We start from the raw sequence: 24,244 nt of genomic DNA, 5'->3' as shown, positions 1-24,244 counted from the left end.
ACTTTACAAGTTACATTTATTTGTTCAGTATATCTTGTCAGAAATGTCCAGATCAAAACACCATTTTTTTAATCTAGGTTTTTTAGCCCATTTAGTACTAATGTTCAAGTCACTCAAATATCACATGAATACATATTAGACATGGCAAAATGTATAGAATTTCAAGAAAATTTGCTTTAAAACTGCAACATTTTCTCTGCACCCCATGACAAAATGTGTAGAATTGCAGGAAATAAGCTTTAAACCTGCAAACAAAATGTCTCTCAGCCAACAAGAGTGGTTTGTGTCATGAACAGTGCTTGTGCCCATTGAAGTACTGTCCATGTGGCATGAGCAGGATGTTGGACAGAGTGAAACGTTTTGGAACCACTGTAGTGTCTGAACGGAACCGTGCCCAGGAGTGTGTGTCACAGGATACCATGTGCTTACAGCCGTAAGACGGGCCCGGGATTAAAGCCCAGTCAGACCTGACCCCATTAAGCACATTCCTTTGACCCAGTTTATCCACGGGCCGAGGCTTTTTTTGGGCCACCTTGGACTCAAGAGCACAACCGAGTACGCTTCTCACTGCAACACACAGCTGTCTACACCATCTGCACAATGAGCATAGTGGGTAGAGGCAGGTAGCCTAGTGGTGAATAATCTGCCGATGTGCTCCTGAGCAAGGCACTTAACCCTAATTACTCATTTATGTCGATCTGGAGAAGTGTCTCCTAAATTACTAAAATGTAGGTATGGTTGTGTGCATACCGCTCATATAATATTATTTGTTTAGTTTTTTGACCAGGCAAGTCAGTTAAGAAACAATTCTTATTTACAATGATGGCCTGTCCCAGCCGAACCCTAACGACACTGGGCCAATTGTGCGCAGCCCATGGTACCCCCAATCACAGCCAGTTGTGATACAGCCTGTAATTGAACCAGGGTCTGTAGTGACACCTCTAGCACTGAGATGCAGCACCTTAGACCACTGTGCCACTCGGGAGCCCATTTGTGACATATAAGTGTTTCGGGCAAAGTACAAAGTACAGAGCAAATAGCTCAATTCAACGCCATTGCTTATAATTCCTTTATTATACACAGTCGATTTATAAGATTATTTTCACATTTAGCAAGGTACATTAACTTACATTACAGCATTTTCTGTGTAGGACAAGGAGTTTTAACTCACCTAATGCCTCAAGAGGAAATACCTGAGAGATATGTGTATGTTAAGTCGTCTATGTGTGGTGTGAAACATTTGTAGAACATTACAAAGCATGAATAAATTAATAAAAAATAACTTAGAACACAGGAAATGTCCGTTGTGTGACCTGCAGACCAATTCCACAATAAAGGCCGATCATAGTATAGCAAATGTGTATCATAATAAGCATTGTTTATACTTTCAGGCACATAGTTTAGACCTAATTAATTCTCATGCTTTCTCGTTCTCAGCCTGCACTGGCAGTCTTTCGCTGCTACTAATTGTTTTCCACCATGGGTCTTCCAGATCATTTACATAAGAAAAGGACCAACCGCTCCATAACTTTAATGAAGTCACTGCCGAGGAAATAACAGGCCAATCCACAATGCGGCTTCCTGCGACTCTGCATGGAGATAGTGCATTTGCATGGGAATGAAATGAAACCCAACAACATTCAGGTTTCTTTTCCATGGATATTGTAGTAGCCTGTATTTTTTTTATATATATAACTAGGCAAGTCAGTTAAGAACATATTCTTATTTACAATGACGGCCTACCCCGGCCAAACCCTAACGACGCTGGGTCAATTGTGCGCCGCCCTAAGGCAATCCCGGTGATGGCCGGTTGTGATACAGCCTGGAATTGAATCTGGGTCTGTAGTGACGCCTCTAGCACTGAGATGCAGTGCCTTAGAACGCTGCGCCACTCGGGAGGCCGAGTTTGTATTGCTTACAGAGCAGACTGGAATGAAACTAAATATCATAAAATAGAACACTGCAAAAGTATATTAAAAACCTGTTGGCTATTTCAATGTGTGTGTCATGAATGAAACATGATAACTCTCTGGTATGAACAATATCACTCCCGGCACTTAGGCTACCGAAGCTCGCAACAACGAAAAGGAAGTAACAGCTCTCCCCTCTTACATACACAATTACAAAAAATATCACACAAATGGGTCGGGCGAATGCGTTGATTTTCATATTCTTTTGACTTACAGCTCGAATTGACCTATGGTTGGCCGAAACTGTGTGTGTGGAGGCGGGGCGTAAGCAGTCAGTGGGTGTTAGTGCTATTCGGCTCTGAATGTGTGTTGAAATATCCCTAGTGAGAGGTTACTGAGTGGACGGGGATAAGTGCATAACTTTTTGTTTCTAGTTTATTTTTCTTGAGAGTGAATTCTCGTAAAAAAAATATTTCAGCTCTGTGATTTGTACATCGTTCTACATCATTGGGAACAGCCTAAAGACAAGGGCAGAGACACGCAGATGTTCCCGACCAGCTATCCACTTAATTTTTGGGGAGGAATTTACAGAAATATCAATACAATTTTGGATCTGGTCGTTTGTAAAGAAACGAACAGAACACAGCAGTACCATGATTTTCATTCATCTCGACAATTGAGTTTTTTGCAAGTGCCTTGACTGCAGACATCGAATTGAGAGGAGATTTGGGAGAAGTCGTCGAGGGTTCATGGACAAAGAGTGGAACGAATACAGCCAATGATACGATAAGTTGTATCTACATGCGTCCCCCTTCTTGAATGTGACAGGGGGGACACGGGACAAGATCATAGGACAACTCCGCTACATAATTGTATAGCCAATATATGCAATATGTTCTAGTGCTATAAAGCAACGTTTTTCTTAGTATGAGAGTGACTATTCTAGATTTTAAAAAACTGGTATTTTTTTTCTTTGTATCGACTTATTCCATGAGACATTGACTTCCCACCGTCAGTCAGTCAAAGCGAGGTTTTCCTTGTAATATTGTGACCACATTTTTTTCACTCCTTCCCCAGTGAAACTGGGGTTTGAACTATTGTCCGTGTCAGATGTGGTCAGTGTTGCGGCCAATGGGTACACGGCCCAGTTGACGGTGCCAGTAAATCACCAGTTTAACCTTTTTGACACACACAACCGAAGGAGTTCGTTTATATTACGGATATTCTGGATGCCATTATGGAGTTCATGTCCAGTCGCATTGCCCCACTTTGGCTGGTCCTGCTGGAGTGTTTGCTTCTGTCGACAGCAGAGGAAGGTAGGTTGGATTGGTTCTTATGACCTCCTCTACAACGTTCCCAATTAAAAGGCTTCATGTACTGTCGACGAAAAATGTACTGTGGCGTTATTAGGCCACCTAATAGCTTATTGAAAATATGATTTAGTCAAATTTTTCCTTCAACTTCAGATTGTTGTTACATTGAAACAGCATCCCATATTACATTGTAACAACTGCACTGTTACATTGTAACAGCCGCACGTGCTTGTTACAATGTGACATGCTGGTTGTAAATCATCATGATGGTTAATCAAGCCTACACTCCTAAGTTTTTACTGTGTCATATTTTTATTTGTATGAAGAATCATAAGCCTCCACTATCTAACTATTGCAGTTAAACTCTGAGTGAGACTTCAACATTAATGAAGATTCACTTGTTGCACATGTCTTTATATATATTACCTTTATTTAACTAGGCAAGTCAGTTAAGAACAAATTCTTATTTTCAATGACGGCCTAGGAACAGAGGGTTAACTGCCTGTTCAGGGGCAGAACGACAGATTTGTACCTTGTCAGCTCTGGGGTTTGAACTTGCAACCTTCCGGTTACTAGTCCAATGTACTGTATATATATATATAACCTTCCGGTTACTAGTCCAATGTACTGTATATATATATATATATATATACAGTACACACTACCAATCAAAAGTTTTAGAACACCTACTCATTCAAGGGTTTGTCTTCATTTGTACTATTTTCTACATTGTACAATAATAGTGAAGACATTAAAACTATGAAATAACACAAATGGAATAATGTAGTAACCAAAAAAGTGTTAAACAAATCTAAATATATTTGAGATTTGAGATTCTTCAAAGTAGCCAACCATTGCCATGATGACAGATTTGCACACTGGCATTCTCTAAACCAGCTTCATGAGGTAGTCACCTGGATTGCATTTCAATTAACAGGTGTGCCTTGTTAACTTCTTATGGCTGCCATCCCGTTAACGGGATAATTGTCATCCATGACCACTGAATTGCATAGCACCACATTCAAATAATATTACAAAAAATATTTTTATTAATGAAATCACAAGTGCAATATAGCAAAACCCAGCTTAGCCTTTTGTTAATCCACCTGTCGTGTCAGATTTTGAAAATATGCTTTACAGCGAAAGCAATCCAAGCGTTTGTGTAAGTTTATCGATCGCTCGACAAAACATTATGTACACCTAGCATCAAGGAGCTTGGTCACGAAATTCAGAAGAGCAATCAAATTAATCATTTACCTTTGATGATTTTCGGATGTTTTCACTCACGAGACTCCCAGTTACACAATAAATATTCCTTTTGTTCCATAAAGATTATTTTTATATCCAAAATACCTCTGTTTGTTTTGCGCATTATGTTCAGAAATCCACAGGAAAGAGCGGTCACGACAACGCAGACAAATTCCAAATAGTATCCATAATGTCCACAGAAACATGTCAAATGTTTTTTTAAATCAATCCTCAGGTTCTTTTTAAAATATTTAATTGATAATATATCAACCGCAACTGTCTTTTTCAGTCAGAGAGGGAAAGGCAATGGCTGCCCAAATTCTGTTACGCATACAAAACGCTACTGGCACCAGGCCCTACAATGACACAATGTTATCTTTCTCGCTAATTTAAAAAATAAAAGCCTGGAACTATGTCTAAAGACTGTTGACACATTGAGGAAGCGATAGGAAAAGGAATCTGGTTCATATCCCTTTAAATGGAGCAAAGGCAGGCTATGGAACATGGAGTTTTCAAAATAGAAGCCACTTCCTGGTTTGATTTTCCTCATGGTTTCGCCTGCAATATCAGTAATGTTATACTCACAGACAATATTTTGACAGTTTTGGAAACTTTAGAGTGTTTTATCCAATCCTAATAATAATATGCATATATTAGCAACTGACACTGAGGAGCAGGCTGTTCAGTTTGGGCAACTTATTCATCCAAGCTACTCAATACTACCCCCAGCCATAAGAAGTTAAAGTTAATTTTTGGAATTTATTTCCTTAATGAGTTTGAGCAAATCAGTTGTGTTGTGTCAAGGTAGGGGTGGTATACAAAAGATAGCTCTAGTTGGTAAAAGACCAAGTCCATATTATGGCAAGAACAGCTCAAATAAGCAAAGAGAAATGACAGTCTGTCATTACTTTAAGTCGTGAAGGTCAGTCAATATGGAACATTTCATTAACTTTGAAAGTTTATTCAAGTGTAGTCGCAAAAACGATCAAGTCCTATGATGAAACTGTCTCTCATGAGGACCGCCACGGGAAAGGAAGACCCAGAGTTACCTCTGCTGCAGAGGATACATTCATTAGAGTTACCAGCCCTAAGAAATGCATCTCACATCTCAACATCAACTGTTTAGTGACTGCATGAATCAGACTTTCATGGTCAAATTGCTGCAAAGAAACCACTACTAAAGGACATCAATAAGAATAATATACTTGCTTGGGCCAAGAAACATGAGCAATGGACATTAAACCAGTGGAAATCTGTCTTTGGTCTTTGAGTCCAAATTTTTTTGGTTCCAACCGCAGTGTCTTTGTGAGACGCAGAGTAGGTGAACGAAAGATCTCCACATGTCTGGTTCCCACAGTGAAGCATGGAGGAGGAGGTGTGATGGTTTGGGGGTGCTTTGCTGGTGACACTGTCGGCGATTTATTTAGAATTCAAAGCACACTTAACCAGCATGGCTACCACAGCATTCTGCAGCGATACACCTTCCTATCTGGTTTGCGCTTAGTGGGACTATCATTTGTTTTTCAACAGGACAATGACCCAACACACCTCCAGGCTGTGTAAGGGCTATTTTACCAAGAAGGACAGTGATGGAGTGCTGCATCAAATGACTGGGCATCCACAATCACCTGACCTCAACCCAATTGACATGGTTTGGGATGAGTTGGACCGCAGAGTGAAGGAAAAGCAGACAACACGTGCTCAGTATATGTGGGAACTCCTTCAAAACTGTTGGAAAAGCATCCCAGGAGAAGCTGGTTGAGAGAATGTGTGCAAGCAGTTATCAAGGCAAACTGTGGCTACTTATAGAATGTCAAATCTAAACCATATTTTGATTTGTTTAACACTTTTTTGGTTACTACATAATTCCATGTGTTATTTCATAGTTTTGATGTCTTCACTATTATTCTACAATGTAGAAAATAGTAAAAAATAAAGAAAATCCGTTATATGTATAGGTGTTCAAAATGTTGACTGGTACTGGAAATATATATTTATGTATTTATGTATATATTTATGTATATACAGCTGAGGTCGGAAGTTTACAAACACTTAGGTTATAATTCACTGTATCACAATTCTAGTGGGTCAGAAGTTTACATACACTAAGTTGACTGTGCCTTTAAACAGCTTGGAAAATTCCAGAAAATGATGTCATGGCTTTAGAAGCTTCTGATAGGTTAATTGACATCATTTGAGTCAATTGGAGGTGTACCTGTGGATGTATTTCAAGGCCTACCTTCAAACTCAGTGCCTCTGCTTGACATCATGGGAAAATCAAAAGAAATCAGCCAAGACTGGTTCATCCTTGGGAGCAATTTCCAAACGCCTGAAGGTACCACGTTCATCTGTACAAACAATAGCACACAAGTATAAACACCATGGGACCACGCAGCCGTCATACCACTCAGGAAGGAGACGCGTTCTGTCTCCTAGTAATGAACATACTTTGGTGCGAAAAGTGCAAATCAATCCCAGAATAACAGCAAAGGACCTTGTGAAGTTGCTGGAGGAAACAGGTACAAAAGTATCTATATCCACAGTAAAGAGAGTCCTATATTGACATAACCTGAAAGGCCGCTCAGCAAGGGAGAAGCCACTGCTCCAAAACTGCCAGAAAAGAGCCAGACTACGGTTTGCAACTGCACATGGGGACAAAGATCATACTTTTTGGAGAAATGTCCTCTGGTCTGATGAAACAAAATAGAACTGTTTGGCCATAATGACCATCGTTATGTTTGGAGGAAAAAGGGGGAGGCTTGCAAGCTGAAGAGCACCATCCCAAGCGTGAAGCACAGGGGGTGGCAGCATCATGTTGTGGGGGTGCATTGGGACTGGTGCCGGAGGGACTGGTGCACCTCACAAAGTAGATGGCATCATGTGGGAGGAAAATTAGGTGCATATATTGATGCAACATCTCAAGACATCAGTCAGGAAGTTAAAGCTTGGTCGCAAATGGTTCTTCCAAATGGACAATGACCCCAAACATACTTCCAAATTTGTGGCAAAATGGCTTAAGGACAACAAAGTCAAGGTATTGGAGGGGCCATCACAAAGCCCTGACCTCAATCCTATAGAAAATGTCTAGGCATAACTGAAAAAGCATGTGTGAGCAAGGAGGCCTATAAACCTGACTTAGTTACACCAGCTCTGTCAGGAGGAATGGCTACCCAAAACATTTTACCCAAGTTAAACAATTTAAAGGCAATGCTACCAAATGCTAATTGAGTGTATGTACACTTCTGACCCACTGGGAATGTGATGAAAGAAATAAAAGCTGAAATAAATTTCTCTCTACTATTATTCTGACATTTCACATTCTTAAAATAAAGTTGTGATCCTAACTGACCTAAAACAGATAAAAACAGGGCATTTTTATTAGGATTAAATGTCAGAAATTGTCAAAAACTGAGTTTAAATATATGTGGCTAAGGTGTATGTAAACTTCTGACTTCAACTGTATATACACTACCGTTCAAAAGTTTGGGGTCACTTAGAAATGTCCTTGAATTTGAAAGTAAAGCAAAGTTTTTGTCCATTACAATAACATCAAATTGATCAGAAATACATTGTAGACATTGTTAACATTGTAAATTCCTATTGCAGCTAGAAAGGGCTGTATTCTTATGGCGTACAGAGGCCCATTATCAGCAACCATCACTCCTGTGTTCCAATGGCACATTGTGTTAGCTAATCCAAGGTTATCATTTTAAAAGACTAATTGATCATTAGAAAACCCTTTTGCAATTATGTTAGCACAGCTGAAAGCTGTTGTCCTGTTTAAAGAAGCAATAAAACTGGCCTTCATTAGACTAGTTGAGTATCTGAAGCATCAGCATTTGTGGGTTTGATTACACAAAATGGCCAGAAACAAAGAACTTTCTTCTGAAACACGTCTGCCTAGTCTTGTTCTGAGAAATGAAGGCTATTCCATGTGAGAAATTGCCAAGAAACTGAAGATCTCATACAATGCTGTGTACTACTCCCTTCACAGAACAGATCAAACTGGCTCTAACCAGAATAGAAAGAGGAGTGAGAAGCTCCGGTGCACAACTGAGCAAGAGGACAAGTACATTAGAGTGTCTAGTTTGAGAAACAGACGGCTCACAATTCCTCAACTGGCAGCTTCATTAAATAGTACCTGCAAAGCACCAGTCTCAACATCAACAGTGAAGAGGCAACTCCGGGATGCATGGAATAGCCTTCATTTCTCAGAACAAAAATAGACTGACAAGTTTCAGAAGAAACTTCTTTGTTTCTGGCCATTTTGAGCGTGTAATCGAACAACCAGTCTAAAGAAGGCCAGCTTTATTGCTTCTTTAATTAGCACAACAGTTTTCAGCAGTGCTAACATAATTGCAAAAGGGTTTTCTAATGATCAATTAGCCTTTTAAAGTGATAAACTTGGATTAGCTAGCACAACGTGTCATTAGAACACAGGAGTGATGGTTGCTGATAATGGGCCTCTGTACACCTATGTAGATATTCCATAAAGATCTGCCGTTTCCAGCTACAATAGTCATTTACAACATTAACAATGTCTACACTGTATTTCTGATCAATTCAATGTTATTTTAATAGTCCAAAAATGTGCTTTTCTTTAAAAACACTAGGCATTTCTATGTGACCCCAAACTTTTGAACAGTAGTGTGTGTATATATATATATACAGTGCCTTGCGAAAGTATTCGGCCCCCTTGAACTTTGCGACCTTTTGCCACATTTCAGGCTTCAAACATAAAGATATAAAACTGTATTTTTTTGTGAAGAATCAACAACAAGTGGGACACAATCATGAAGTGGAACGACATTTATTGGATATTTCAAACCTTTTTAACAAATCAAAAACTGAAAAATTGGGCGTGCAAAATTATTCAGCCCCTTTACTTTCAGTGCAGCAAACTCTCTCCAGAAGTTCAGTGAGGATCTCTGAATGATCCAATGTTGACCTAAATGACTAATGATGATAAATACAATCCACCTGTGTGTAATCAAGTCTCCGTATAAATGCACCTGCACTGTGATAGTCTCAGAGGTCCGTTAAAAGCGCAGAGAGCATCATGAAGAACAAGGAACACACCAGGCAGGTCCGAGATACTGTTGTGAAGAAGTTTAAAGCCGGATTTGGATACAAAAAGATTTCCCAAGCTTTAAACATCCCAAGGAGCACTGTGCAAGCGATAATATTGAAATGGAAGGAGTTTCAGACCACTGCAAATCTACCAAGACCGGGCCGTCCTTCTAAACTTTCAGCTCATACAAGAAGAAGACTGATCAGAGATGCAGCCAAGAGGCCCATGATCACTCTGGATGAACTGCAGAGATCTACAGCTGAGGTGGGAGACTCTGTCCATAGGACAACAATCAGTCGTATATTGCACAAATCTGGACTTTATGGAAGAGTGGCAAGAAGAAAGCCATTTCTTAAAGATATCCATAAAAAGTGTCATTTAAAGTTTGCCACAAGCCACCTGGGAGACACACCAAACATGTGGAAGAAGGTGCTCTGGTCAGATGAAACCAAAATTGAACTTTTTGGCAACAATGCAAAACGTTATGTTTGGTGTAAAAGCAACACAGCTCATCACTCTGAACACACCATCCCCACTGTCAAACATGGTGGTGGCAGCATCATGGTTTGGGCCTGCTTTTCTTCAGCAGGGACAGGGAAGATGGTTCAAATTGATGGGAAGATGGATGGAGCCAAATACAGGACCATTCTGGAAGAAAACCTGATGGAGTCTGCAAAAGACCTGAGACTGGGACAGAGATTTTTCTTCCAACAAGACAATGATCCAAAACATAAAGCAAAATCTACAATCGAATGGTTCAAAAATAAACATATCCAGGTGTTAGAATGGCCAAGTCAAAGTCCAGACCTGAAACCAATTGAGAATCTGTGTGTGTGCACATTGTTGAATTTGTGTATGTGTGTGTGTGTGTGTGTGTGTGTGTGTGTGTGTGTGTGTGTGTGTGTGTGTGTGTGTGTGTGTGTGTGTGTGTGTGTGTGTTGTGTGTGTGTGTGGTGTGTGTGTGCACATTGTGTGTGTGTGTGTGTGTGTGTGTGTGTGTGTGTGTGTGTGTGTGTGTGTGTGTGTGTGTGTGTGTGTGTGTGTGTGCACACTGTTGAATTTGTGCTTGTCTGTGTGTGTGGGAGCATGTGCGTTTTGGAAAGGTGACCCCGCCAGTCCACAGCCTGTATATATGCACCCTGCCCAGTTCTGTGGTGTTCCACTACCAATCAATCCTGAACGGCATGGCTCCGATTAGTTCCACACTGCATGCTGAAATGGAGACACCTGGTCCCTTCTATCTACAAACAATTAACATGGTGCTGTTTGACAGGCATCGATAACACCCGAGCACGGCTCTGGCATTACAGTAGACTTGAAGGGATTCGTTTGGTATGCCTACTACAAGGTCACTAATTAGCCACAGTAACACCACAATCAATTCATTTATGTTTCATTTTAAACATTCCAGTTCAGGTCATTTTAGAGGTCTTGTTGTTCCCTGCCTCAATACGTTTTTGAACTATTACGATTCACTCTGCATCTTAGCCCACAACGATACTCTGTAGGCTTCACTTACCGTTGAGAAGAGTTTTGAGGATCTAGGCTTAGACTGTAGAAAACCCACCTCTAACATCTGCTCTCTACTTTCCTTCTCGACTCACAACAGAAGGAGTAGAAAGAGAATCCGTGAGCTGGGAGTTAGGCTAATCTATTGAATGTGACCTCTTTCCCTTAACTGTGTTAGGGTTTGAACAAACAGGGTAAAAACTGAAACGGGCGACTAGAAAAAGCTCAAACCAAGTTTATTCAACACACTGGGTGCCTCAGCTGCAAGCACAACTTATAAGTCACACTAGCACATATGTATACTTTCTGACTATTTTTTATTTGAACCTTTACTTAACTAGTGACAGCCTACCCTGGACAAACCCTCACCCAATTGTGCTCCACCCTATGGGAATCCCAATCGCGGCAGGATGTGATACAGCCTGGAATCAAACCAGGGTCTGTGGTGACGCCTCTAGCACTGAGATGCAGTGCCTTAGACCACTGCGCCACTTGGGACTAGGCGGAGTCTTCTCCTTGCATGTCTAAGATAAACAATCCTTCTCTGTTGCTAGGCAGAAACTCAGTTGGTTCCTCTTACTGGTATTGTCATGGCCCTGCCTAAGTCCAGGACCCTCATGGGCATGGAAGTGAGTGTGTATGGGACATGACTGTCGTCTGATGGTCTTCGGTGTGGCCCCTATGGCCCCCCTCCCAGCAGTGTCTTCTCTCTTCAACTGTTGACATTCTTTAGAGTTGAGTTCTACATCCCACATTGTCCTAGTTCCACAGCAACTTGCCTGCCCTATCAGCAACTGAAACTAGACTGTTGCTCTTGGCCTCTTTCCTTAGAAATATGAATATTCAGCAATAACATGTTTGAACAGAAGATGAACTTTCGTCACCTTCTCTTGTCTTTACTTAATAACTTTCTATACACAGAGTTCCCATTCACCCTTCATTGACCCCAACATATACATTCCTTATACATGTAAAGTCATCAATAAGTTGTAGCATGGTAACATGAATAGGTATATTTCAAGCCAGAATCCAACAACTGTTAAAGATATATATATATATATAATAATAATAATATTCAAACAGCATGCGTTACATGCATGTGGTCCCTGCAGGGCTGAGAAGGTATTAAAAAGGGCAATGCTGGTAATTATTCATTTGGCCAAGTTAAGCTAGGCGTCCGTGGGGTACATTGGATTCGGTCCACAGGGTAAAATCCTCAAAAGGGCCCTAAACCCTCTGAGATTAGTGTGTGTGTGTGCGTGCGTGTGTGTGCGCATGCGTGTGTGTGTGTAAATGATTAAACAAAGGTTGATCCCTACGCATATCGTATAACAGATATTTAGTGGTCTTTGTTGAGAAGAGTTTGAAGAAAAAACAGACTTCCATCCCAGTGAGCCATTGAGCCAGTGAGCCTTCACAATCAGCCTCCATGATGAGCTAAACCTCAAAAAGACACCATCCTCTCTGTTGCTTTTCCTCCACCTCCTCTTTTCTCTCATCACCCCCTCGCTCTTTCTCTCTCTTCATACCTTCTCTGTGGATAGAGCGCCGCGATGAGTGACATTCTGCTTCACAGCCCATAAACTCAGTGTCTAAAACCAGCAAACGCTGAAAGAATGTTTTTTATTCAGAATACAAGAGGCCCTATGTGAGAGAGTTAGGGCCTCGTCGCCCCTCCCCTGCACTCTTTTATTTTGTTACTCTTTCCATCGCCCCTCTCTCTGCCGTGTGAGCGTGTCAGTGCAGTCAGGACTTGCCGACTGTCTCCCCTGCCGCGGAAATGCGGATCTCTTCCCAGAAATCCTATTAAATGGAACCGATTTTTATAAGAAAAGGATTTGCATTTTAAGCAATCCTCCCCCCTCACTGACACCCCCAGACATCATCCTCTGTGGCTTAATCCCACGATTAGCCCCTTGAAGAGTTAAACAGGCATCCGAGTGACGCAGCTGTAATCTACAGGCCAATCGGCCTCTACTCCAGAAACACTTGTTCTCTCTCTCTCTCTCTCTCTCTCTCTCTCTCTCTCTCTCTCTCTCTCTCTCTCTCACACACACACTCTCTCTCTCACACTCTCTCTCTTTCTGTTTCTTCACTCTCTCTCACTCTCTCTCTCTGATGAAGTTGCCTCTGCAGACTGGCCTCGTCCTAGGCAGATTTTTCTGAGTGGGTATGGGTTGGTTATCAATTATATTTTAGTCACAAATGAGATGTGATACACATGGAAATGTGTCTGGTGGACGGCAGTCTGGTGGATGTCAGTCTGGTGGACGGCAGTCTGGTGGACGGCAGTCTGGTGGACGGCAGTCTGGTGGACGGCAGTCTGGTGGACGGCAGTCTGGTGTACGGCAGTCTGGTGGACGGTAGTCTGGTGGACGGCAGTCTGGTGGACGGTAGTCTGGTGGACGGTAGTCTGGTGGACGGCAGTCTGGTGGACGGCAGTCTGGTGGACGGCAGTCTGGTGGACGGTAGTCGGGTTGATGATGGGAATGAAACAGCCACCCAGCCCACCACCACCACCCCTCCAAGCCATGCATCAATGTCAGTGACACGCTGACAGGCTGGCATGGGGCGAGGCAGGCGACCCTCATGCTCTCCCCTGCTCCTCCACCCACATGCCACTCACTGTGAGAGGGAGCACACAGAGGAGAGGGAATGAGGCCACAGCCTATCAAATAGGACAGAGCAAGAGAATGACTCTTATGGAGAGGGTCATTTCTGTCAGAGGGTGTCGAGGAGAGACTGTTATCATGTCAAGTAGAAATTACAAATGGGCTGACAAAAAGTGAGAGGGTGTGTGTGTGTTTTAATGTGTGTGTGCAGTAGGTTCCCAACCTTTTCCAGTGACTGTACCACCAATTTAATTTTGCTCTGCCCGGAGTACTCCTGAAGTACCCACTCATGTACATTATACCAGTAAGCCTATGGTCTCATGAGTCTTCTCAAGTACTCAAGTCCTAGTATCCCTGGTTGGGAACCACTGCAGTAGGTGATCTGCACCTGGCTGTGAGACAGAGGTGTGATGTGTGCTGTGATTCATACAAACACTCACACACACACAGAGCATACACATTACTTGTTCACACTAGTAATTTCATCCATCATCATACAAGGTTTCGTACAAGGTCTTATTTCAATGTGGAACCTAAAAACCTTCCAAAAGTGTTTAGCTCTTCAAACCCCCCTGTCTTAAGCCTCTAAGAACAGAGACCATTGGAAGGAAGATCTTGAGCTCTAGGAGGAGGAGGTGTCAAATGAAAGAGGAGACCCATGGAAGTACTCTGTTGTATCAGGGCTTGGAAGTGCAGATCTTTGAATGGTTTATTTAGCCTGAGTCTGTTGTGCCATTCAGACTGACTGTCCTCCAGCGTCAAGCTGTCCACCTCCCACTGCGGATTAGTCACTGTGTGTGTGTGTGTGTGTGTGTGTGTGTGTGTGTGTGTGTGTGTGTGTGTGTGTGTGTGTGTGTGTGTGTGTGTGTGTGTGTGTGTGTGTGTGTGTGTGTGTGTGTGTGTGTGTGTGTGTGAGAGGTATATCTGCATGCTTTATCTTGTGAAAATATCTATATACAGTTGTAATACAGTTTGTATTACTCTATAACCAATGAGGACCCCAACGTTGATATGGTTAGTATGGCAGACGTTAGCGAGTGGAACCTGACAGTAGATGTTGGTCATATTATTTCTGCAGTCGATGTGTGTACTTTTGCGTCAGAGCACATTTAAGTGCGTATGTAGAAGTGTGTGTGAGAGCTGACCTTTTCTTTGGTTTATGTCTCGGCATTTAGTGTGCTGGAGAAACTCCCGGTCGGTCTGACATGGATGGGGAGGTGGGGGGGGGGGGGGGTTCCTAAAACACACTACAGTCAACATGCTGAAAGCATATGGAGATTGTGCACACTTTGAAGACAGTCCTGTGTGTCCCCTTCAGCACACGATGATAATCGTGAACTACTCTTTATAAACTTGCTATAAACCCTTATAAACATAATGAGTTATCTCTGTCACGTTTGTTACCATTGAGTCCCTATCAGTTAAACAGAAACAATTACAGAGAAGCAAGGCTCCCTTTGATTTGAGGTTGACTTAATCCTAAACCCTTTGTTCTAAACATCAACAGTGACTCTGGTTTAGTTACGATGCCTATCAAACCATGCCAACTGTACCACTGTCTTTCTCAGTAGTCGGTGAGGCTCCTTGATCATGTAGAAAGCTGTTCCACTGTGTGTCTCTCTCTAGAGTAGGAAGGGAGCTTCTTTGTTCCACTCCAGCTCTCCTTAATTGGTCTTTTATGAAGTTTAATCTCACCCATAGCTCAGTGTCTTTTGTTAGCCAGGGAGGGAGATGTGGGAAGTCATCTGGACTCTTTCAGATCCCCCCTTTGGTGTGAGATTAGCTACAGAACTAAAAATCCAACCAGGGAGAAGAAAAATCCCAGAACATTACTACTGTCAACTCTTGAACAATCTCAGCAATTAGCTCACTGCAACGTGACATAAATGTTGAGTTAAAGCTGCAATATGTAACTTTTTGGGTGACCCGACCAAATTCACATAGAAATTGGAGTTATACATCTGTTATTCTCATTGAACGCAAGTTTAAGAAGCTGTAGGTCTGTTCTATGTGCGCTATTTCTATGCTTCACATTCATACATTTAGTTTTGCGTCTTTTACTTTAGGTTTTGCAAAATATAATGAACAGTGGTTTAGATGGTACATTGATTCTCTACACTATACTTGCTTGTTGTCACATAAACTGAAATTAGGCAAACTATTTTAGCAACCAGGAAATGGCAGAGCAATTTCTGCATAGTGCACCTTCAATATTTTCCAACGTTCTGCAGACAACAGTCTATGAATGTTTAAAACTGTTGACTGTTGTGTTTCTGCTGTTTCTACTTGAATAAGTTCTGCTGTGGCACAGACATTTCAGCCACCATATTACAACGTTACCCAACATTCCAGGCATTGAGTCAATTGTAACTTGCACATTTCTGAGCCCAAATGAATGCCAGACATGTAGGGTAGTTTTAATACACTTAATCCCCACTGCTAAGGTCAGCCATTTTGGTTCACAGCTGTGTTATTCAACTCTGGCTGAACACCCACACAGAATGGACCCTGTCCAGTAGCCAGTAGCCAGCTCCCTACAGTAACTGGGTCAGGTGATGTCCTGGGAGAGGAGAGAACAAGGACAGTAGTACCACCGGGCTGTTTGACATCCCTGAAGAGGAATAGATGAGTTGGAGTAGGAATAAAGGAGGAAAACATCTCTCTCTCTCTCTCTCTGTCTCTCTCTCTCTCTCTCTCTGTCTCTGTCTCTCTCTCTCTCTCTCTCTCTCTCTCTCTCTCTCTCTCTCTCTCTCTCTCTCTCTCTCTCTCTCTCTCTCTCTGTCTCTCTCTCTCTCTCTCTCTCTCTCTCTCTCTCTCTCTCTCTCTCTGTCTCTCTCTCTCTCTCTCTCTCTCTCTCTGTCTCTCTCTCTCTCTCTGTCTCTCTCTCTGTCTCTCTCTCTCTCTCTCTCTCTCTCTCTCTCTCTCTCTGTCTCTCTCTCTCTCTCTGTGTCTCTCTCTCTACCTCTCTCTCTCTGTCTCTCTCTCTACCTCTCTCTCTCTGTCTCTCTCTCTCTCTCCTCTCTCTCTCTCTCCCTCTCTCTCTCTCTCTCTCTCTCTCTCTCTCTCTCTCTCTCTCTCTCTCTCTCTCTCTCTCTCTCTAACACATGTAGACAGTCACACAGGTCCATGCGCTATCATCTTATGATAAGATTAGAGAGTGAAGTGTTATGTTTTTCTCAGAGGGCCTCTCACTCGGCCTGCTGTATGCACTGTGAGGATGTCAGTCCATCACTCCTCAGCTCCCTTCAGACCAGGAGAGAAGCAGGAAACGGGAAGGAGGGGAGTGGGATTATAGGAGAGGGGGAGACCTAATCTCACAGGCACAACTCTATGTCAAACACACATAAACAGACACACATCAGGTTTTGAACATACACTACAGATGTAGGATCTTAATTTGAGCCAGTTCGCTAGAAAAATCCTGCCGCAACAGGAAATGTGTATTACTATGTGGATTATAGTGAATGGACATTTGTAGGGGTTGATACATTTTTCATTACGGCAAATCAAGTCTGAAATTTCTACGTGGAAATTACAAACTTTAAAACTCTTTTAAAAACTCAAATACACTGCAAGTTTCCCTTTCCTGCTGTGAAGAACAATTCTTAGCAACAAAAGAGTGTTCAAATTAAAATCTTACATCTGTATTGTGATATATGACGCACACTCTTGTGCTTACACACACACACACACACACACACACACACACACACACACACACACACACACACACACACACACACACACACACACACACACACACACACACACACACACACACACACACACACCAAGACTGCAAGGTGGTGTCTTAGTGGCCAAATGCCCTGATAAGCTCCGCTAGTCTTTTTTCATCTCTCCTTCTCTCCCTTCATCTGTTTCTGTCTGTTTCTCCCTCCCAGCACTCCCATACATCCTTAACCCAGGTCAGCGCTGTCCAATACTCCTGCACTCTTCTCCCCACCCCTGACTTTCTCTTTCCCTCTCCCCTTAGCATGTTCTCCCATCCTACCCTAACCAGAATCTCTGTTCTCTCCTTCTCAGCCACCTTCCCACTTTATCTCTTTTCTATCTCTCCTCGCTCCTTCTCTCTCTAGGCGTGTAGGGGGTAATTGGCACTCTGGGTTTCCTTAATTAAAGCATGGGTCTAATTGTAGCCAATGCAGAGTGAAGGCTCACAGGCCTATCATTTCCTTATGACACTCCAGAGCAGCCAGAGAGAGAGAGAGAGAGAGGAAAAGCGAGAAAGTGGAAGGGCAAGTAGCAGAGAGGTAGAGAGGAAAGTGAAGAAGTCGGTCTGTAATTAAAGAGAGGGTTTGTGTTCCAACTCTGAATAGGTTGGGTCATGCAGCAGCTATCATATTCAAGGTCACTTATTTAAAGACTGAAGACATGGGTTTATTCACCTGCTGTGTGGAGTGGATGGAGTTGGAGTCTTTGGAACAGAGCTGGTAGTATGGTAGGGTTCTTCTACAGTAGGAAGAGCCCTGTCCGGAGTCTTTCCTGCTCGCTGAGGTGGTGGAAGGTCAGGAGTCTTTCCTGCTCTCTGAGGTGGTGGAAGGTCAGGAGTCTTTACTGCTCGCTGAAGTGGTGGAAGGTCCGGAGTCTTTACTGATCTCTGAGGTGGTGGAAGGTCCGGAGTCTTTACTGCTCTCTGAGGTGGTGGAAGGTCCGGAGTCTTTACTGCTCTCTGAGGTGGTGGAAGGTCAGGAGTCTTTACTGCTTTCTGAGGTGGTGGAAGGTCCGGAGTCTTTACTGCTCTCTGAGGTGGTGGAAGGTCCGGAGTCTTTACTGATCTCTGAGGTGGTGGAAGGTCAGAAGTCTTTACTGCTTTCTGAGGTGGTGGAAGGTCCGGAGTCTTTACTGATCTCTGAGTTCGTGGAAGGTCCGGAGTCTTTACTGCTCTCTGAGGTGGAAGGACAGGAGTCTTTACTGCTCTCTGAGGTGGTGGAAGGTCAGAAGTCTTTACTGCTCTCTGAGGTGGTGGAAGGTCAGAAGTCTTTACTGCTCTCTGAGGTGGTGGAAGGTCAGAAGTCTTTACTGCTCTCTGAGGTGGTGGAAGGTCAGAAGTCTTTACTGCTCTCTGAGGTGGTGGAAGGTCAGAAGTCTTTACTGCTCTCTGAGGTGGTGGAAGGTCAGAAGTCTTTACTGCTTTCTGAGGTCCTGGAAGGTCCGGAGTCTTTACTGCTCTCTGAGGTGGTGGAAGGTCAGGAGTCTTTACTGCTCTCTGAGGTGGTGGAAGGTCAGAAGTCTTTACTGCTCTCTGAGGCGGTGGAAGGTCAGAAGTCTTTACTGCTCTCTGAGGTGGTGGAAGGTCCGGAGTCTTTACTGCTCGCTGAGGTGGTGGAAGGTCAGAAGTCTTTACTGCTCTCTGAGGTGGTGGAAGGTCCGGAGTCTTTACTGCTCGCTGAGGTGGTGGAAGGACAGGAGTCTTTACTGATCTCTGAGGTGGTGGAAGGTCAGAAGTCTTTACTGCTCGCTGAGGTGGTGGAAGGTCAGAAGTCTTTACTGCTTTCTGAGGTGGTGGAAGGTCCGGAGTCTTTACTGCTTTTTGAGGTCCTGGAAGGTCCGGAGTCTTTACTGCTCTCTGAGGTGGTGGAAGGTCCGGAGTCTTTACTGCTTTTTGAGGTCCTGGAAGGTCCGGAGTCTTTACTGCTCTCTGAGGTGGTGGAAGGTCAGGAGTCTTTACTGCTCTCTGAGGTGGTGGAAGGTCAGAAGTCTTTACTGCTCTCTGAGGTGGTGGAAGGTCAGAAGTCTTTACTGCTCTCTGAGGTGGTGGAAGGTCAGAAGTCTTTACTGATCTCTGAGGTGGTGGAAGGTCCGGAGTCTTTACTGCTCTCTGAGGTGGTGGAAGGTCCAGAGTCTTTACTGCTCTCTGAGGTGGTGGAAGGTCAGAAGTCTTTACTGCTCTCTGAGGTCCTGGAAGGTCAGAAGTCTTTACTGCTCTCTGAGGTGGTGGAAGGTCCGGAGTCTTTACTGCTTTTTGAGGTCCTGGAAGGTCCGGAGTCTTTACTGCTCTCTGAGGTGGTGGAAGGTCAGGAGTCTTTACTGCTCTCTGAGGTGGTGGAAGGTCCGGAGTCTTTACTGCTCTCTGAGGTGGTGGAAGGTCAGGATGTCTTTACTGCTCTCTGAGGTGGTGGAAGGTCAGAAGTCTTTACTGCTCTCTGAGGTCCTGGAAGGTCCGGAGTCTTTACTGCTCTCTGAGTTCGTGGAAGGTCCGGAGTCTTTACTGCTCTCTGAGGTCGTGGAAGGTCCGGAGTCTTTACTGCTCTCTGAGGTGGTGGAAGGTCAGAAGTCTTTACTGCTCTCTGAGGTGGTGGAAGGTCAGAAGTCTTTACTGCTCTCTGAGGCGGTGGAAGGTCAGAAGTCTTTACTGCTCTCTGAGGTGGTGGAAGGTCAGGAGTCTTTACTGCTCTCTGAGGTGGTGGAAGGTCAGGAGTCTTTACTGCTCTCTGAGGTGGTGGAAGGTCTTTACTGCTCTCTGAGTCTTTACTGCTCTCTGAGGTGGTGGAAGGTCCGGAGTCTTTACTGCTCTCTGAGGTGGTGGAAGGTCCGGAGTCTTTACTGCTCTCTGAGGTGGTGGAAGGTCAGTAGTCTTTACTGCTCTCTGAGGTGGAAGGTCAGGAGTCTTTACTGCTCTCTGGAGTGGTGGAAGGTCCGGAGTCTTTACTGCTCTCTGGAGTGGTGGAAGGTCAGGATGAGGTACGGCTCCATCTCCACTTCGAATTTGAATGAAAGGAAATATAATTGAGTTCATTGAAATTAAATTAAATTAAATTCAAAGGCCTCTTCTATTCTATATTAGGTGTAGTATATACAAATATACATCTTGCACATAAAACATCAAACATGTTGTTAATTACATGCATACAAAATATTGTTGAAATATTTGGTTTTCCCTGATAAAGGAAAATGAAACCTGTATGTGAATAGTCTAGTTTTAATTATATTTAGTTTCACCCTCAAGTTGACCCTAAAGCCTTCAAAAAGAATCCAATCAAAAGAAATGGTTGGTGTAAATATACTGTAACTGGCTATTCTAAGCACGAAGGTTAAAAGAGTTTACGAACATTGTTTCCAGAGAAATGTGATATATTGTTTGGTATCTGGAAGTGTGACCTGTCAGATATAATTCAACTCTCATGTTATATGACTGACTGGAATTAATTTGATTTGTACTCAGTTAAATCTTCCTCCTGTCACTCAAACTCAAATTCTATATCCTGTGAGGTGTGGCCAAATCAGTTTGAATTTCAACTCATGAGTTGGATGGGAGTCAATTCCAATATTCTGAATTGATCCCAACCCTGCACGGTGCTATCTAGAACCTAAAAGGGTTCTTTGGTCGTCCCCATAGGAGCATCCTTTGAAGAACCCTTTTTGTTTCCAGGTAGAACCCTTTTGGGTTCCATGTAAAACCCGTCCCACAGAAGGTTCTACCTGGAACCAACAAGGGTTCTCCAATGGGGACAGCCAAAGAACCCCTTTGGAACCCTTTTTTCTAAGAGTGTGGTGTGTGTCTGTGTGTGTCTGTGCATGTGATCAGTCCCAGTGTGTTCAGTCGGTCCCAGTGTGTTCAGTCGGTCCCAGTGTGTTCAGTCGGTCCCAGTGTGTTCAGTCGGTTCCAGTGTGTTCAGTCAGTCCCAGTGTGTTCAGTCGGTCCCATCTCAATGATATCCTCCATTTACTGTTGGATGGGCTGTACTGTATCATATAGTTTTACATGTCTGTACATGCAATTATATAAACCCTCAGACAAACACACACATGCATCCTGTCTCATAAAACATAATGATAGAGCAGTGATAAACACTGATTACACACACACACCTCATACACCCGGCTGCCGTACCGGGCTGTGCCTGGAGGGGGTGACTGCTTTGTTTCTGCTGCTCCTTATAAATGATCATCATAGGACATCAGCAGGAGCAGGTGAGGAATGGCACAGTGTGTATATGGGTGCGCACGTGACTCAATTCCAAAGTGGTGCACCAGTTACCACCATGAAGACGCTGTTTAATTTGTTTTCCTGTGAACTTGAGGCAGAACACAAACTGGGGAAACACCTCACCACCATACCTTCCCATTCCTCCATTCCCCAAGGATGGAGTTACACTTTTACACTCCTGTCTAAAGCTGAGAGCGACCCTGCCACTCCCTACATCAGCCCTCATCCTCCTCAACCCTTCATCCCTCATCCTCCTCAACCCTTCATCCCTCATCTTCCTCAACCCTTCATCCCTCATCCTCCTCAACCCTTCATCCCTCATCCTCCTCAACCCTTCACCCCTCATCCTCCTCAACCCTTCATCCCTCATCCTCCTCAACCCTTCACCCCTCATCCACGTCAACCCTTCACCCCTCAACCCTTCATCCCTCATCCTCCTCAACCCTTCATCCCTCATCCTCCTCAACCCTTCACCCTTCATCCCTCATCCTCAACCCTTCATCCCTCATCCTCCTCAACCCTTCACCCCTCATCCTCTTCAACCCTTCACCCCTCATCCTCCTCAACCCTTCATCCTCCTCCCTCATCCTCCTCAACCCTTCATCCCTCACCCTTCATCCCTCATCCTCCTCAATCCTCAACCCTTCATCCCTCATCCTCAACCCTTCACCCCTCATCCTCCTCAACCCTTCATCCCTCATCCTCCTCAACCCTTCACCCCTCATCCTCCTCAACCCTTCACCCATCATCCTCTTCAACCCTTCACCCCTCATCCTCCTCAACCCTTCACCCTTCATCATCCTCAACCCTTCACCCCTCATCCTCTTCAACCCTTCACCCCTCATCCTCCTCAACCCTTCATCCCTCATCCTCCTCAACCCTTCACCTCTCATCCTCCTCAACCCTTCACCTCTCATCCTCCTCAACCCTTCACCTCTCATCCTCCTCCCCCTTCACCCCTCATCCTCTTACCCTTCATCCTCCTCAACCCTTCCCCCTCTTCCTCCTCACCCCTTCATCCCTCATCCTCCTCAACCCTTCCCCCTCTTCCTCTTCACCCTTCATCCCTCATCCTCCTCAACCCTTCACTCTTCCTCCTCCTCAACCTCTACCTCCTCACCCATCATCCTCCTTTACCTCCTCACCCATCATCCTCCTCCATCTCCTCACCCCCCCCCAACTCAACTATCCTTGCCTCCCGGGTGTCCATCTCTTTATTCAGGATGTTGGACTGTGGTTATCAGCCCTCTGCAGCCTGCTTGTCCCAGGGAAGGATGGGAGAAGAGTGTAGTTGAGAGACGGAGGGAAGGATGGAGAAAGAGAGGGAGGAAGATGTCAGGGCTCTCAGGGACTGTCAATGGAGAAACGAGAGATATGGAGAGAGAGAGAGAGAGAGAGAGAGAGAGAGAGAGAAGGAAGTGTTTAGCCTGTCAGAGACAGGGAGGGAAGACTGTTAAAGCCAGGCACAGGTATAAAATGAGCCTCAGTGTAATGACAATCTGTCAAACCTGCAGGATTCTTATCAAATTGGAATTATTGATGGCATGATTCTGCTCTGTTCTAAAGACAGCTCACCCAGAGACACACACGTGATAGAAACCTTTCATTCTATCTTTCCAAAAGCAGACTGTGCCAGAGAGTGTACCAAGATAGATACAAGTAATTCCCTTTTGAGACAAAGGCAGGGTGGGGTGAGAGAGAGGAAGGAAGGAATTGAAGAGATAAAGAGAGATGTTGGTATTTGTGCACGGTGCTCTAAGGAGGTGTAATCATAGATCAAAGGAAGCCTGGTAGTGGGGGAGACGGTGTGGGCACGGCTGGGGATGGTCAGGTGACTGGCTTACCTGCAGACAGCCTGACCCCTGAGAAGGACCCCTGCAGGGAAACCCCTTAGGGATGGACAAACAGGACATGGTTTTAAACACACCACTGAGCTTCAGATGGAAGGAAACCTCATCCCATCAATAACTAATGGTCAGCTCACAATACAGGAGCGAGCCAGTCTACTGAGGGACAGCTGGGGGAAGAGACATTTTCACAGGAAAATAAATCATTTCAGTTCCGCTTGCCTGTGATATTTCTGCATTGTTCCTCTTCCGTTCTCAATCCGTATTGAATTACTCAATCATAGCAGAAATGTTCTGGCTGTAAGAGAGCTGGTATTCGGCCGACGCTTCAGGAGATTACACAAAATCGTTTCATTTTTAATCACAGCTCACGGCTGGAGGGGTGTGCATGTTGTTCAGTAGGTGTAGGCGCTATACAAGCGTGTTTGTGTGTGCACTGTGAATACATGAGAGTGAGCTTGAGTGTTGTGTGTGTGTCTGTTGTGTTGTGTATGTGCAATTGGAATATCCCCTTGTTCCCACAGCTAGTCCCAATGTCCCCCTCTCCCCCTGAGGACAGAGAGGTTTCTCAGCAGGTTATTTTTAATCTAGAAACAAGGAGGAGGCATTAAGCCAGACCTGTATGATTCTGACCACAGACATGTAGGAGGGAGGGAGGGAGGAGGGAGGGAGGGAGGGAGGGGGAGGGAGGGAGGGAGGGAGGGAGGGAGGGAGGGAGGGAGGGAGGGAGGAGGGAGGGGGGGGAAAGAACAGGGTCTATTTGGCACAGAACTCTGTTTTTCACTG

At 44.2% G+C, this 24,244-nt stretch overlaps 1 pseudogene; it reads left to right on the top strand.

Annotated features, from left to right (window-relative positions):
- Nucleotides 1-2,265: 2,265 nt before the first annotated feature.
- LOC135544247 (ephrin type-B receptor 4a-like) overlaps nt 2,266-24,244 on the top strand; it is a 60,153-nt pseudogene continuing 38,174 nt past the window's right edge.

Source organism: Oncorhynchus masou, chromosome 8 (assembly GCF_036934945.1).
Source record: "Oncorhynchus masou masou isolate Uvic2021 chromosome 8, UVic_Omas_1.1, whole genome shotgun sequence".
In the NCBI taxonomy this organism is placed as follows: Eukaryota; Metazoa; Chordata; class Actinopteri; order Salmoniformes; family Salmonidae; genus Oncorhynchus; species Oncorhynchus masou.
The sequence above is the reverse complement of the archived record's forward strand: the minus strand, read 5'-3'. Positions and strand labels throughout refer to the sequence as shown.